Raw genomic sequence first — 13216 nt, 5'->3', positions numbered from 1 at the left:
CTCCTCCCCTCGCTAGTATCCTCCCCGGAGCCGCAGCAAAGATGTAAAAGAGCCACATGCGGCTCCGGAGCCGCGGGTTGCAGATCCCTGTACTAACCCAACCATGCAAGAATGAAGATTAATAATGGAAACAGGAGTAGGTTTACACGAACCAGTTATTCCTGTGATAAACCACACACAGAAAAGCTATGTGCACAAAGACCCCCTTCATGGTGTTATAGATTGGGGGGACCCACTAAATGGTAGGATTTTGATTATTTGGGATGTGAAGGGAGAAATGCAAGCTGCAGAGGAATTCCTGGGCTAGCCCATGCAAAATGACCTGGCCATTAAGAAACAATACAAGGTCTTTGATAGCCATTGCCAATGCAAGAGAACTGTCTCTCTCTCCCCACCCCGCTTGACCTGGGGTGTGAACAGAGAATGGGGCTTCAGAAAGTTGCCAGGGTAACTGGGTGTGAGGTGACAGGAGGAGAGAATCTTGAGCAAGGATTGCTGGGAAGAAGGAGGAGGAAGAGGAGGAGGAGGAAGAGGAAAGACTGGGATCCATCTTGGGCAGGCAGGCGGCAGGCTAGCTGTGAGAGATGCCTTGGACTCCAAGGCTACATCGCTGTGGAGTACAAGCCCCCTGTGAAATGACCATGCTGTAAGATCTGGACCAGGCTTCCTCAATCTCGGTCCTCCAGATGTTTTGAGACTACAATTCCCATCATCCCTGATGATGGTCCTGCTAGCTAGGGATAATGGGAGTTGTAGCCCAAAACATCTGGAGGGCCGAGGTTGAGGAAGCCTGATCCCCTCCATGCAGACTGAAGAGGTAAATAGGTGAATGAACCATATTTCTTAAAGCTACAAGAGTCTCTGCCATGCCCCAGTTCTCCAAAGGACCACAGACCTTGGGTGAATGCCTGGAACCCCATGGGTTCTTGCAGAGAACGGGAGGCAACCAGCTTTTGAATTAATACCAATGTTAGGGAACAGCCAGCGGGTGCTGTGCATTTCAGAGAAAGCACTGCAGAAGAAGGAGAGGGCGGTGTGTGTAGGACACAAGAGACTGATAAAGACACTCTTCATCCGGCTTTCATGCCCTCCTGTGTTCTTTGCCTTTAAAAGCACTTTTGAAAGTGCTGTCCTGCAGAGAGGCAAACAAATGCACTAAAATACACCCCAAACAAAGCAATAAATGGGTACCTATACATTTGATGCTGATGCCTAGGCATTTTGCTGTTTCCTAACTTCACAGAGAGGCTGACACCTGCAAATTAGCTGGTAGCAGCACCTGGGAATCGAAAATTGTTTTTCCCCGGTTCTGGGGTTAGGTATATTCTTTCTTCCACAGGGTTATCTGTGCAGAATTTTCTCCAGTATGAGGAACTGCGGAGAACCCACTGACAGCTTGCAAGCCTGCAGACAGGCACATGAACCATAACTGATAAGAGGGAGAAGCAGAAAGAACTTCCAATTAAAATTTGTGTCCTCCTCTGGAAAAGGAGAGCAACAGATGAAGACGAGCTTCTGCTGAAAGTCAATAAGGGTTCCACACAAATTAAAAGACGTGCGCCAAACAGATGACAAAACATACCTACATGGCGCGATGACAAATAAGCCAGGGTGTGTTGTGCTCAGCCACTCAAAACAAAATAGACCCCCCCCCACACACATTCACAAACACAAAAGGGACGTGAATTGCAGTTGCAAAGTGGTTTGCTCTCCATACACTGCATGGGGAAAATAAAACATACATTTGTTTCTCTCTATTTGCCCTTTCCGGGATGCGGGTGGCGCTGTGGGTAAAACCTCAGCGCCTAGGACTTGCATACAAGTGTATGGAAGGTAAACGGTGTTTCCGTGTGCTGCGCTGGCTCGCCAGATGCAGCTTTCTCACGCTGGCCACGTGACCCGGAAGTGTCTTCGGACAGCGCTGGCCCCTGGCCTCTTAAGCAAGATGGGCGCGCAACCCCAGAGTCGGACACGACTGGCCCGTACGGGCAGGGGTACCTTTACCTTTTTATTTGCCCTTTCCACCAAAAATGTTTAAAATGGGGGGGGGGAGGAAGAGGAAGAAAGAGATCACATTCTCCAGTTACTCTCTTAAAATGTAAGTGTACAAACACAGCTTCTTCACAGTAAGAGGTTTGTATTTATATTAAAATCAGTAAGCAATACCTAAAGGCAGTGCTTTTTTTCTTTAAAAAAATGTTTAGGGGAGCTCTCATTTTCCTACTCATATTGAAAACTGCACCTCAATGTGGCCAAACTTAGATTCACAAAACGTTTAGAGGTATGCGTACTCCTGCATCCCCCCAGAAAATAAAAACACTGCCTAAAAGGGTCTTTCAAAGAAAGGTTTGAAATACTGCTCCAACATCTCAAAAGCCCTGTTTAATGACATGGAAGGATATAGCTGTTGTTTTCAAACAGCGTTGCGATCTGACCCAGGGAAGGCAAACAGCAGTGCAACAAATGGATTCTCAACCACTGGGAAGGGATGGGGAGAAAGGGGCAATGGAGGACAGGCCAACAGGCTAGATCTAGTAGGAGAAATTAAGAAATGTACCGTGCTAGAAATTAAAACTAAGAGGTGGGCCCTGGACCTGGAAAGCCTTAAGACACTTTAGAGGGCGAGGAGTCTGGAAAGTTTAGATTTGCCTCCTAATAGGCACCACACATTTTGAGAGAGGGAACTGCAATGTGTGTGTTTTTACGTACATAGGCTAATTTTACATCAGATATATATGCAATGCTTTCATTCCTGTGGGCAAGGCAGCCTGCATATACCCTTTATTACAGAGGCGCCATGCTTGTGTTTCCCCCCTCCTTTTTCTACACATTGATTCGAAAGTACTGTGTGAAGTTTTTGAGTCATATGGATCTCTTCAATTCAGCTCCTGCTATCAGGGACTGTCACCCAATTCTGCATTATGGGGAACTTTGCCTGGCATCCCTCTGCCTCAGGAACAGGGCTTTTTTTCAGCTGGAACTCACCAGAACTCAGTTCCAGCACCTCTCAGGTGGGTGCCATTGCCATTATAAGAGAAAAAGTGAGTTCTGGCACTTCTTTCATGAAAAACAGTACTGCTCGGGAGACAATGGATGAGTGCATCTTCAGGGTTTAAGCCAAACCTGTAGAGACCAATACAGAAGAGACGTTTTGTTGCAGCTGTGGCAGATGAATGTGTTTGGTGGCACTGATGCAGCTGCACCATGGTGTTTCTTCATGTGGGGGAAAAAAACCTTCAACCCATTGGTGGTCATGTTATGCCACCATAGGGGCTTCTCAGCACCACAAAAGGTCAGTGAGATCAATGACCTGTCACCACATAGGCCTTTGTTCAGAAATTTTACTCCTTGAGGAGAAATACAAGATGAGGTCTCCCAAAACCACAAGCAGAAGCCAACCTGGTAAAGGTAAAGGGACCCCTGACCATTAGGTCCAGTCGTGGCCAACTCTGAGGTTGCGGCGCTCATCTCGCTTTATTGGCCGAGGGAGCTGGCGTACAGCTTCCGGGTCATGTGACCAGCAGGACTAAGCCGCTTCTGGTGAACCAGAGCAGTGCACGGAAACGCCGTTTACCTTCCCGCCGAAGTGGTACCTATTTATCTACTTGCACTTTGACGTGGTTTCGAACTGCTAGGTTGGCAGGAGCAGGGACCTAGTAATGGGAGCTCACCCTGTCACGGGGATTCGAACCGCCGACCTTCTGATCGGCAAGTCCTTGGCTCTGTGGTTTAACCCACAGCGCCACCTGCATACCGAAGCCAACCTGACCATCAGTCAAATATTACTTCAACAAAAACTGTCTCCAATACAGCAGGCTGGTTTTGGTGACACAGGGCAAGCTGTATGGCAAACACAGCTCTGCCCTCCAGCACTTTTGCAACCATTAATGACCTCTCCAGGTTTCTGCCACCTGAGGCAGTTGCCTCACTCTGACTAATGGCAGGGGCAGCCCTGTCTACATTCAGAAAGAGTTACTGGAGAGAAACTTCAGTGTTATTGGACAGTGAACCTCTGACACAGGATACGAGATGGATGCCTCTACAGTGGTACCTCTAGTTACGAACTTAATTTGTTCCAGAGGTCCGTTCTTAACCTGAAACTGTTCTTAACCTGAAGCACCGCTTTAGCTAATGGGGCCTCTTGCTGCTGCTGCGCCGCCGGCACACAATTTCCATTCTCATCCTGAGGCAAAGTTCTCAACTCGAGGTAACTCTTCCAGGTTAGCGGAGTTTGTAACCTGAAGCATTTGTAACCTGAGGCGTTTGTAACTTGAGGGACCACTGTACTTCTAATGTGTGAACCAGTTCCAAGGAATTCTTAAATTAAGGTGATAAGCATCCTTTTCATTTCATGAAAAGGAAGTTTAAAATAACCTTTGTAAAAAAAACACCAGAAGCTTTCCTTTTGGGAATAATAGGGACAGAACTTCCTAAAATGTACAGAAACTTATTCATGTATGCTACTACAGCGGCAAGAAGGTTACTCGCCCCAAAATGGAAAGAAGCAGAAGTCCCAGCAAAGGAAGAATGGATACAAAAACTTGTGGAATATTCAGAAATAGTGAAACTTACCAGAAGAATAAGAAATCAAGATAACAATTTTTAAATAAAAGCATGGAAATGGTTTATTGAATATTTACAGATAAATTATAGACAGATAAAAACACTGGCAGGATTATTGTAATAACCTGCAGTTTCATAAGAGTATATATTTAAAGAAGATGAATAAATGAGCAAATTAAGTTAATTTGGATATGCAGAAGGTATTAAAAATAAATTTAAGGAACCGCAGAAAGAGGGGGGAGGAAGTCAAATTTTGAAATGTCAAAACGATTGTGTGAAATGTATAGAATGAGTGAAATGTATAAACTTGAAAAGTACAAAATAAAAATACATAAACTGAAAACAGAACAAAATTAAGATGATAAGCTTCAATAGATTCATGGAACATTCTCAGAGGTCCTGGAACAAGCAGGTTTTACAAATACAGAAAACGAACAAAGCATGAACAGCAGCAGCCTTTGTGACCAGCAATGCTGGCGAGGGATTATGATGTGCAAAAACAGGAGTTCTTACTAAGCATCATGAACAGAGTCGTCAAGAAGAGAGGAGAACCGTTTCACCAATCCAAACCTAATCCTCCAATCACTAACAGCAGAAGCATCCTGCGCAGAAATGGACGGGGAGACTACAAAAGGGCAGATAGTCGGTAATTAATTTTGCATTAAGGCTAACTAGAAGATAATTTGAGCTGCCTATTATTATGCTCCTCTCTAAGTGGTATTTGACCTTGCATTTCACTGATGTAATTCTCAAGTCATGAGAACAGCGGTAGAAGAGTAAGGGGAAGCTGATTTTAGACCAAACAAAAGCTACAAAATGTCCTAGAAAATGCACACACAAAAAAGCAAGGAAACCCAAGATAGACAATCCTGCGGGAGGGGCTGGGGTGGAGAGAAAACACCTCCTGCATATTTCCCAGCTTAAAGACAGTGTTTATAATTCTCGGTAATAAATGCTAATTCTTTACGGAGTCACTTTGACACAACACAAAGGCTTCCAAGGCAGCAAAGCAACTTTCTCGAAGTCAATCTCTCCTTGAAATCAAAAGTGTGACTTTCCCCCCCAAGGTTCCAATTCAAAACGTCTGTGTCTCTAGAAAATTTCCTTGCAATAAAGCTTAAAAAGAGGGATTCTTCAGTTCATTGTCCTTTATATATAAACAAGCTTGTTCAGCAGCAAGAGCTCCCAGCTGAGGTTTTTGCACAAGGGGAAATGGCCCTGAGAATCCCATTTGGGGGGGGGGGAGATGAAAATAACTCCCTCTAATTCTTTATCTTAAATCCCTTTACAATTGGGGAAAAGAAAGAAGCCAAAGTTAAACAAACGCAAGCAGGAGAAGAAAAAAAAGAATTATGTTTGAATTTCACTCAGCTCATACACAAAGGCTTAAATCAAATAAGAGGCGGGTGATATGCCAAAAAGCAAACAAAACAGCGATAAACAGAAGTCTCATAAGATTCTCAGAGTCTTCTGCAAAAATTGAGACTTCTTAGGATTAAGTCAATGTGACTAAACTCACTTAAATCCATGTGCTGCAGCTCAAGTTGCTTGCGTGCCCAGGCTCAGCACACCCACACCTTCTCTGAGCAGATATGAATGATGGACACAACAAATTAGATGGGATCAAATAAGGCCACAACTTTATTGATGACAGAGGTTAAGAGGTCTGGCACAGGCACTGGGCAACCATTAACTTCTGGCCCGTCTGCTGGAAGTGAAGCCAACGGCCTATCCAACAGCAGGGGATTCCTGTTATGTATTCAGTGGTCAGTGTTTGCCTAAGCTTGAGTCTGGACTAAGGATTCTGATTTGATACATGATATCCAATCACAGAACATTTCAAGATTTGGGTCTCTGCCATTGGCCCTTAAACTCTTGAGTCATGATTCGCAGCTTGGAAGTTCAGACAGCCAATCACGTTGGGAGTGGGAGTGGCCCAGGCTTTCAGAAAAGTATATAAGCAGTTGCTTCATCCCTGTTGTCCAGTTCTGTTAGTTCAATAAAGGTTCTTGCTGTTATCACTGTGTCTTGCCTCATGGGAACCCACCTACACTTCAATTCCTGCCTTACATCAAATAAGGGGACCCCTGAAGGGATTGCAGCCTTGAGGAATGCTAAATCAGCTCCTCCCAGATCCCTTTAACGGGACACCCTACCTTTGGAGGGGCAGGCAGAGACGACAACCTCCCCTCCACCCAAACCTGAGGTATAAAGGTAAAGGGACTCCTGACCATTTGGTCCAGTTGCATACTACTCTGGGGTTGCGGCGCTCATCTCGCTTTAATGGCCGAGGGAGCCAGCGTACAGCTTCCGGGTCATGTGACCAGCATGACTAAGCCACTTCTGGTGAACCAGAGCAGCGCACGGAAACATCGTTTACCTTCCCGCCGGAGCGGTACCTATTTATCTACTTGCACTTTGATGCACTTTCAAACTGCTAGGTTGGCAGGAGCAGGGACCGAGCAACGGGAGCTCACCCCGTCACGGGGATTCAAACTGCCAACCTTCTGATCGGCAAACCCTAGGCACTGTGGTTTAACCCACAGTGCCACCCGTGTTCCTAAAAACCTGAGGTATACCCACTGCCTAAACTGCCACTCGAGCGTAACTATGCTTGCCACCAAACCTGCCACACCTGCAGCCAGGATTTTAGGCCTTCAACCAAATCCATTAACCAAATTTCTTTCTGCTCGTTCATCCAGCTCAGTATTGTCTTACATGGCAGGGACTCTTTGGGGTTCCAGACACGGAAGCTTTCTGAGAGATTGAAAATGGGACTTTCATGATGCAAAACACGGCTATGGCTTTTTGTTTCTCTGCTAACAGGCTCCATTCTTTCTTGTTGTTGGGTAGGGGAACAAAGCACATCAATAAATCTATTGTGAACAACAGGGTCGTCTACTACTGCAATTTGATTAAGGAAGTTAAACAGTGGCAAGCTAAAAAAAATGACTGCCCAAGGCAAAATTTCCACAGGCAGCTGCCTTGAAAGTGGAATGGAAATTCGTCGCAACCCACAAGTGCCCCAGCCTTTCCAATGACTCAGCGCAAACACTTCCATCAGGTTTGAATTCAAGAATCCTTGAATCTCCACAAAGCTGTTTCCAGTTCCCTTATACCATTCTCATGACACAGGCTTCCTTGATGAACTGCTCATTTAACAATTTTACAATCTTGTGCATTTCATCCCAGCCTCTGTCGGATACAACACTCCTCCTATTTATCTGTTTCTTTTCTTCCCAGAAAAGAAGAGAGCCAGTGTGGTGTAGTGGTTAAGAGCGGTAGACTCATAATCTGGTGAACCGGGTTCGCTTCCCTGCTCCTCCACAGGCAGCTGCTGGGTGACCTTGGGCTAGTCACACTTCTCTGAAGTCTCTCAGCCCCACTCACCTCACAGAGTGTTTGTTGTGGGGGAGGAGGGGAAATGAGATTGTTAGCTGCTTTGACACTCCTTTGGGTAGTGATAAAGTGGGATATCAAATCCAAACTCCTCCTCCTCCTCCTCCTCTTCTTCTTCTTCTTCTTCTTCTTCTTCTTCTTCTTCTTCTTCTTCTTCTTCTTCTTCTTCTTCTTCTTCTTCTTCCGGATTCCCTCTTCTACCTAGAGCTTGAAAAATACAAGCTCTTCTTTCGTAAACTTCATAGTCATTCAGCACACTCATTTCTCCGTGTTATAGTGGGTTCTGCTTGCAGTTGTGAAACTGCATTCTCCAACCTCGATTCTACTGGATTACAATTCCCATAATCCCTGACCCCAGGATGGGTGTTGTTCTCCGACTACAATTGGGGACACAAGACTGAGGAAGGCTTCAGGTTGGCCTCCGTAATGTCAACATGATATTATTACTGGAAAACATCACTCTGACATGAACTACAATAATGTTGGGTTGTTGTTGTTTTTTATCCTGAAAGCCAAAAGCTTTTTCTTTTCCCTATTCTCTCTTTCTTTTTTAATATGATGGATGATGTTCTTACAACAAACATATTGACTGCCCAAAGCTACCAAGCAAATGGTTATTCCCCAGGTTTGATTTAATAATAAAAGGGGTTGTTCGGGGTATAATCTCATTTAATAAAGGCAATTTATTATTTAATTTCAGCTCTTTAATATTATGATTCTTATTAAACCTCGAAGGCACACGCAACTGTTTCCCAAAAGCTTTTTAACCCTTATACTGGGAGGCTATCAGTGGGAGGGAGATATTTTGAAACACAACTGCAATGCATCTAATATCAGGTTACAATACAGTTTGCAAAGTACAAATGCCGGTTGCCTGAACACCATAATTGCTGTACACAAGAAGAAGGGAAAGGTTTAAGGAACATGTTACAATGATGCTTAACAAGATTCTTCACAATTGTGGGAGGAAGAAAAATTCTTTAAAAAATTAATGTAAGATACACACTCATGATTCCATTAAATCTCTCTGTTGTACTGTAACTGGTCCAGGGAAAATATTATAGGGTTCCTGTCGATATGCACACCCTGGAGATTTTCACTATTCTCACAGTGGCCACCCACACAGGTGCCTGTAGGAAACCCACAATCAGGATTCAAGCACAAGAGAGATTTTCCCTCCTGCAGTTTCCTGCAACTGGTATTCAGAAGCCATCTGTATCTGGATACAGTGGTACCTCGGTGTTCGAACATAATTATCCATTTCGGAAGAGCGTTTGAGTTCTGAAATGTTCAAAAACCAAAAACTCAATAGCCAACAGCTAGGCCCCAGGATCTTGCACTCAGTGGAAGCCGTGTGGCATGTTCGACTTCCGAGGCGTGTTCGAAAACCGAAGCATTTACTTCCGGGTTTACAGCGTTCGGGACACGGGTGGCGCTTAACCCAAACCACAGAGCCTAGGACTTGCCGATCAGAAGGTTGGTGGTTTGAATCCCCGCGACGGGGTGAGCTCCCGTTTCTCGGTCCCTGCTCCTGCCAACCTAGCAGTTCGGAAGCACGTCAAAGTGCAAGTAGATAAATAGGTACCGCTCCAGCGGGAAGGTAAACGGCATTTCTGTGCGCTGCTCTGGTTCACCAGAAGCAGCTTAGTCATGCTGGCCACATGACCCGGAAGCTGTACGCCGGCTCCCTCGGCCAAGAAAACGAGATGAGCGCCACAACCCCAGAGTCGGTCACGACTGGACCTAATGGTCAGGGGTCCCTTTACCTTTACCTTTTACAGTGTTCAAAAACCAAATGTTCGTCAACCGAGACATTTGAAAACCAAGGTACTACTGTGCTTTACCTGAGCTTCCTGCATTGCAGGGAATTGGACTAGATGACCCTCGGGGTCCCTTCCAACTGTACTATTTTATGATTCTACACAAATATCTGCTATGTGGTGTGGATCCCCCCCCCCCCCCGGTGCATTTATTTTTTCGCTGTTTCATAAGTTCATTAATAGCAATGAATGCATACCAACTGTAAGTACCCTATATTAAGCAAGTTTGGCAGGTTCAATGTTTTTAGCTCCATTTACTAAATATAAATAAAATAAACATGCCGAATGGAAACACAAAGGGACCAGAAAATTTTCCAATGGAAATTGTCCTATGCAAAAAAATTGGAATTTTCTGGATATGCCACATTGATGAGAAAACATACAAGCAAAGCATACTAGAGAGAAATATACTTCTCCAGGCAGACAGGAGAGCTGCTAGTTTTACAAGAGACTACATGCAGAGCAAATGTATGCTATATACACCCCTGTCCAGCTCACAGATGCTGCATGGTCTACTACTGTAATGGTTGGCCCCAAGCAAGTATTTTTAAGACTATTGTGATCTTATTTGTGCACCCACTCACCCCTTCCTCCTTTTCCCGTGAATAGAAAAGGAATGCTATAGAAAACAGAACAATTAATTCTTCCTACACAAGCAGGTGTTAGTTTTGAACCTCTAAGGCGGCATTTAATTGGCTCTCAGCTTCAGAAAATACAAACATATTGTTATGAGTTTGTGGGTGCCACACCAGTTTGTGTGAGGAGGTGGAAGAAGCAGGCTGTAAACAAGACCCTTCAAATTCCTGGATCCAGCAGGATACTAGTGAGGGAATAGCTAAGCCAGCCCGAGTGATGGGCCATTAAGCGAACAAAAGGAACGGTGATGGACTATTAAGAAAACAAAGGAGTGGCTCTGTGCCAGAGGACAAATGGGCGGGTCTCCTGCCCTGGTTAGTTAGAAAGACAAAAGGCAAGAGCTGAAAATAGTCTGTGGTTATATGAGCTAGAAGCGATATGCAAGAAGTTTCAGGCTGGAAAAGGCAGAAGGAACGCCATGGCTGATTTGTGCTTGAACCCAAGGATGTGGAGTGGGGAGAAAAAAGACCCTTGGGGTGTTAATGCTGTGAACCCTTCTATCATAGGCTCAGTTGTATATATGAGTAAATAGGTAAAAGGGGCACGGATGGTGCTGTGGTCTAAACCACTGAGCCTCTTGAGCTTGCCAATCAGAGGGTCAGCAGTTCAAATCCCTGCAACGAGATGAGCTCCCATTGCTCTGTCCCAGCTTCTGCCAACCTAGAAGTTTGAAAGCATGCCAGTGCAAGTAGATAAATAGGTACCACTGTGGCGGGAAGGTAAATAGCATTTCCGCGCACTCTGGCACTCATCACAGTCCTCTGCGTGCCACTAGCGGTTTAGTCATGCTGGCCACATGACCCGGAAAGCTGTCTGTGGACAAACGCCGGCTCCCTTGGCCTGAAAAGCAAGATGAGTGTCGCACCCCATAGTCACCTTTGACTAGACTTAACCCTCCAGGGTCCTTTACCTATGTGTAAATGAGCCATATATCCTAAAGATACCACAGTCTCTTCTGTGCCTCATTCCCAAAACATGAGCCATAGTTAAGCTGCAGAACCCCTGGAATCTCTTACCTTTCAGAGATTTGAGTGGAGTGCAACAGTATATTATTTTACTCAAGACTTTCTGGTCAAACCCTTCCTTTGATCTGAAAAATATTTCAAAGTGAGCAATTCCACAAGGCTCACTCCAATCTGCCTTGGGCCATTTATGCTTGGAGCTCAGACTCCAAAGATCTCTGGTGTCTTTGGTTTGGTGGTCATGGCTGAGGACTTATCTCCCGAAGTGGTTCTCAACTTGAATTACAAGGAGTAGGGAAAATGAATTAAGGAATAACACCCACCCTTTTACCACTGATGCGTAAGCAACTCTTTCCAACTTCACGTCTTAACCCTTCACTTCTAAGACAAAAAATAAAGAGATTTGGGTTGGGGGAAGGGGAGTCCACAAACTTAATGTTATCTGATAACCATAGTTAAGAGAGTAGATAGGTAGCCGTGTTGGTCTGCCATAGTCAAAATAAAAAATTCCTTCCAGTAGCACCTTAAAGACCAACTAAGTTAGTTCTTGGTATGAGCTTTCGTGTGCATGCACACTTCTTCAGATACACACCAATTAATAGTTAAGAGAGTGAGACCACACCTTGTGGTTGTGAGCTCCTCATCTCTTTGGGAGTGTGAATTCCTCATTCCTTCCATTTCGACAATTTAAGAATGAGGTGGTAACCAACAATTTACTACTGCTGTGATAGGAGCAGCTGAAACAAGTTGTTTATCGAAATTGTGGAACCGGAACAGCTTTGGAGAATTTAAGCAGAACAATCACAGCCCCGTTTTTTTGCACAAGGAAGCTGCAATCCCCGTAACACAGAGATACACTTTTCCTTGAACTAAACATGAGAGGCCTTCTTTGCAGTAGCTCAGATGGACTGCTTGAGGCATGTCTTCTTTAAAAGATGGTCAGGGGCTTAAGATAATACCTTTCAGCTGTATAAGCCACCGTGGAACCCAACTTTCCCATGTTCATTTCAAAAACAAACCACTGCGGTTGTGGACAAAGACAGAAATAAGGAATCTTCTAAAAATACACCTCCTTCCTAAGAGTGCCTTTGAAAATGCCATGAGAGCCATACTATTAATTGGCCGGGTGTTCTTAGCAATGAAGAGAGCACTATAATGGAGAAGGCTGGCTGTGTGTCAGGGCACCTTGGGTTAGAAAAATAGATTGCTCATTGTTCCTGAGCGCTTTGAGTGTGGTAGATAATAGAAGGAGAAGACTGCAGCTACAATCCAAGAGAACGCCTCTCCCTTGATTTCCACAGCCATTCACTCAAGATGAATGAGGTTAGTACCTAGGCAATGTTAAGTTCCTCCCAGTCCAATTCCTACAGGCTCCCCATCCCTGGTCAAAAGGATTCTGAATGTTTAAGCAGTTTACAACTTAAAGCATTCAGATATATGCTCAATTATTACTGTCTTGGTACATACAGTGCTTTCAAGTACTCAGCTCGTCCACTGAGAAACCTGATTATCTCCCTGTCATCATCGGTCCCCTGCTGCCTCACATCTGAAATGCCGATTGAGGTCTATCAACTCATTAACAGTAACAAAATTATCCTAATGCAGAGCATTATTCATTTGGAGTAAGCAAATTTCTTCGGCAATTAAAAACCAGAATTTCCTCCAGATGCCTTCTTCTGAAATTCAGGAGACCTGATTCATTAAATCATCACAGCACTTCAAAATGAAATTAACCCTTAAAGATGATGGGAGGCAGGTGGTGTCAGGGACAGGCAAGAATCCGAAAAGTGCGCTGAGGAGGGGTGGGAGGATGATCTAGGAGAAGAGGACAGTGAT

At 44.7% G+C, this 13216-nt stretch overlaps 1 protein-coding gene across 16 annotated transcripts in view; it reads right to left on the bottom strand.

Annotated features, from left to right (window-relative positions):
• The window catches only part of CADPS2 (calcium dependent secretion activator 2), a 368776-nt gene that overhangs the window by 318915 nt on the left and 36645 nt on the right, over positions 1-13216 (bottom strand). The gene's annotated exons all lie outside the window — the stretch shown is intronic.

The sequence above is a fragment of the Podarcis liolepis genome, assembly GCF_965112155.1.
Source record: "Podarcis liolepis genome assembly, chromosome: 10".
NCBI lineage: Eukaryota > Metazoa > Chordata > Lepidosauria > Squamata > Lacertidae > Podarcis > Podarcis liolepis.
This window is presented reverse-complemented; position numbering and strand designations above follow the sequence as displayed.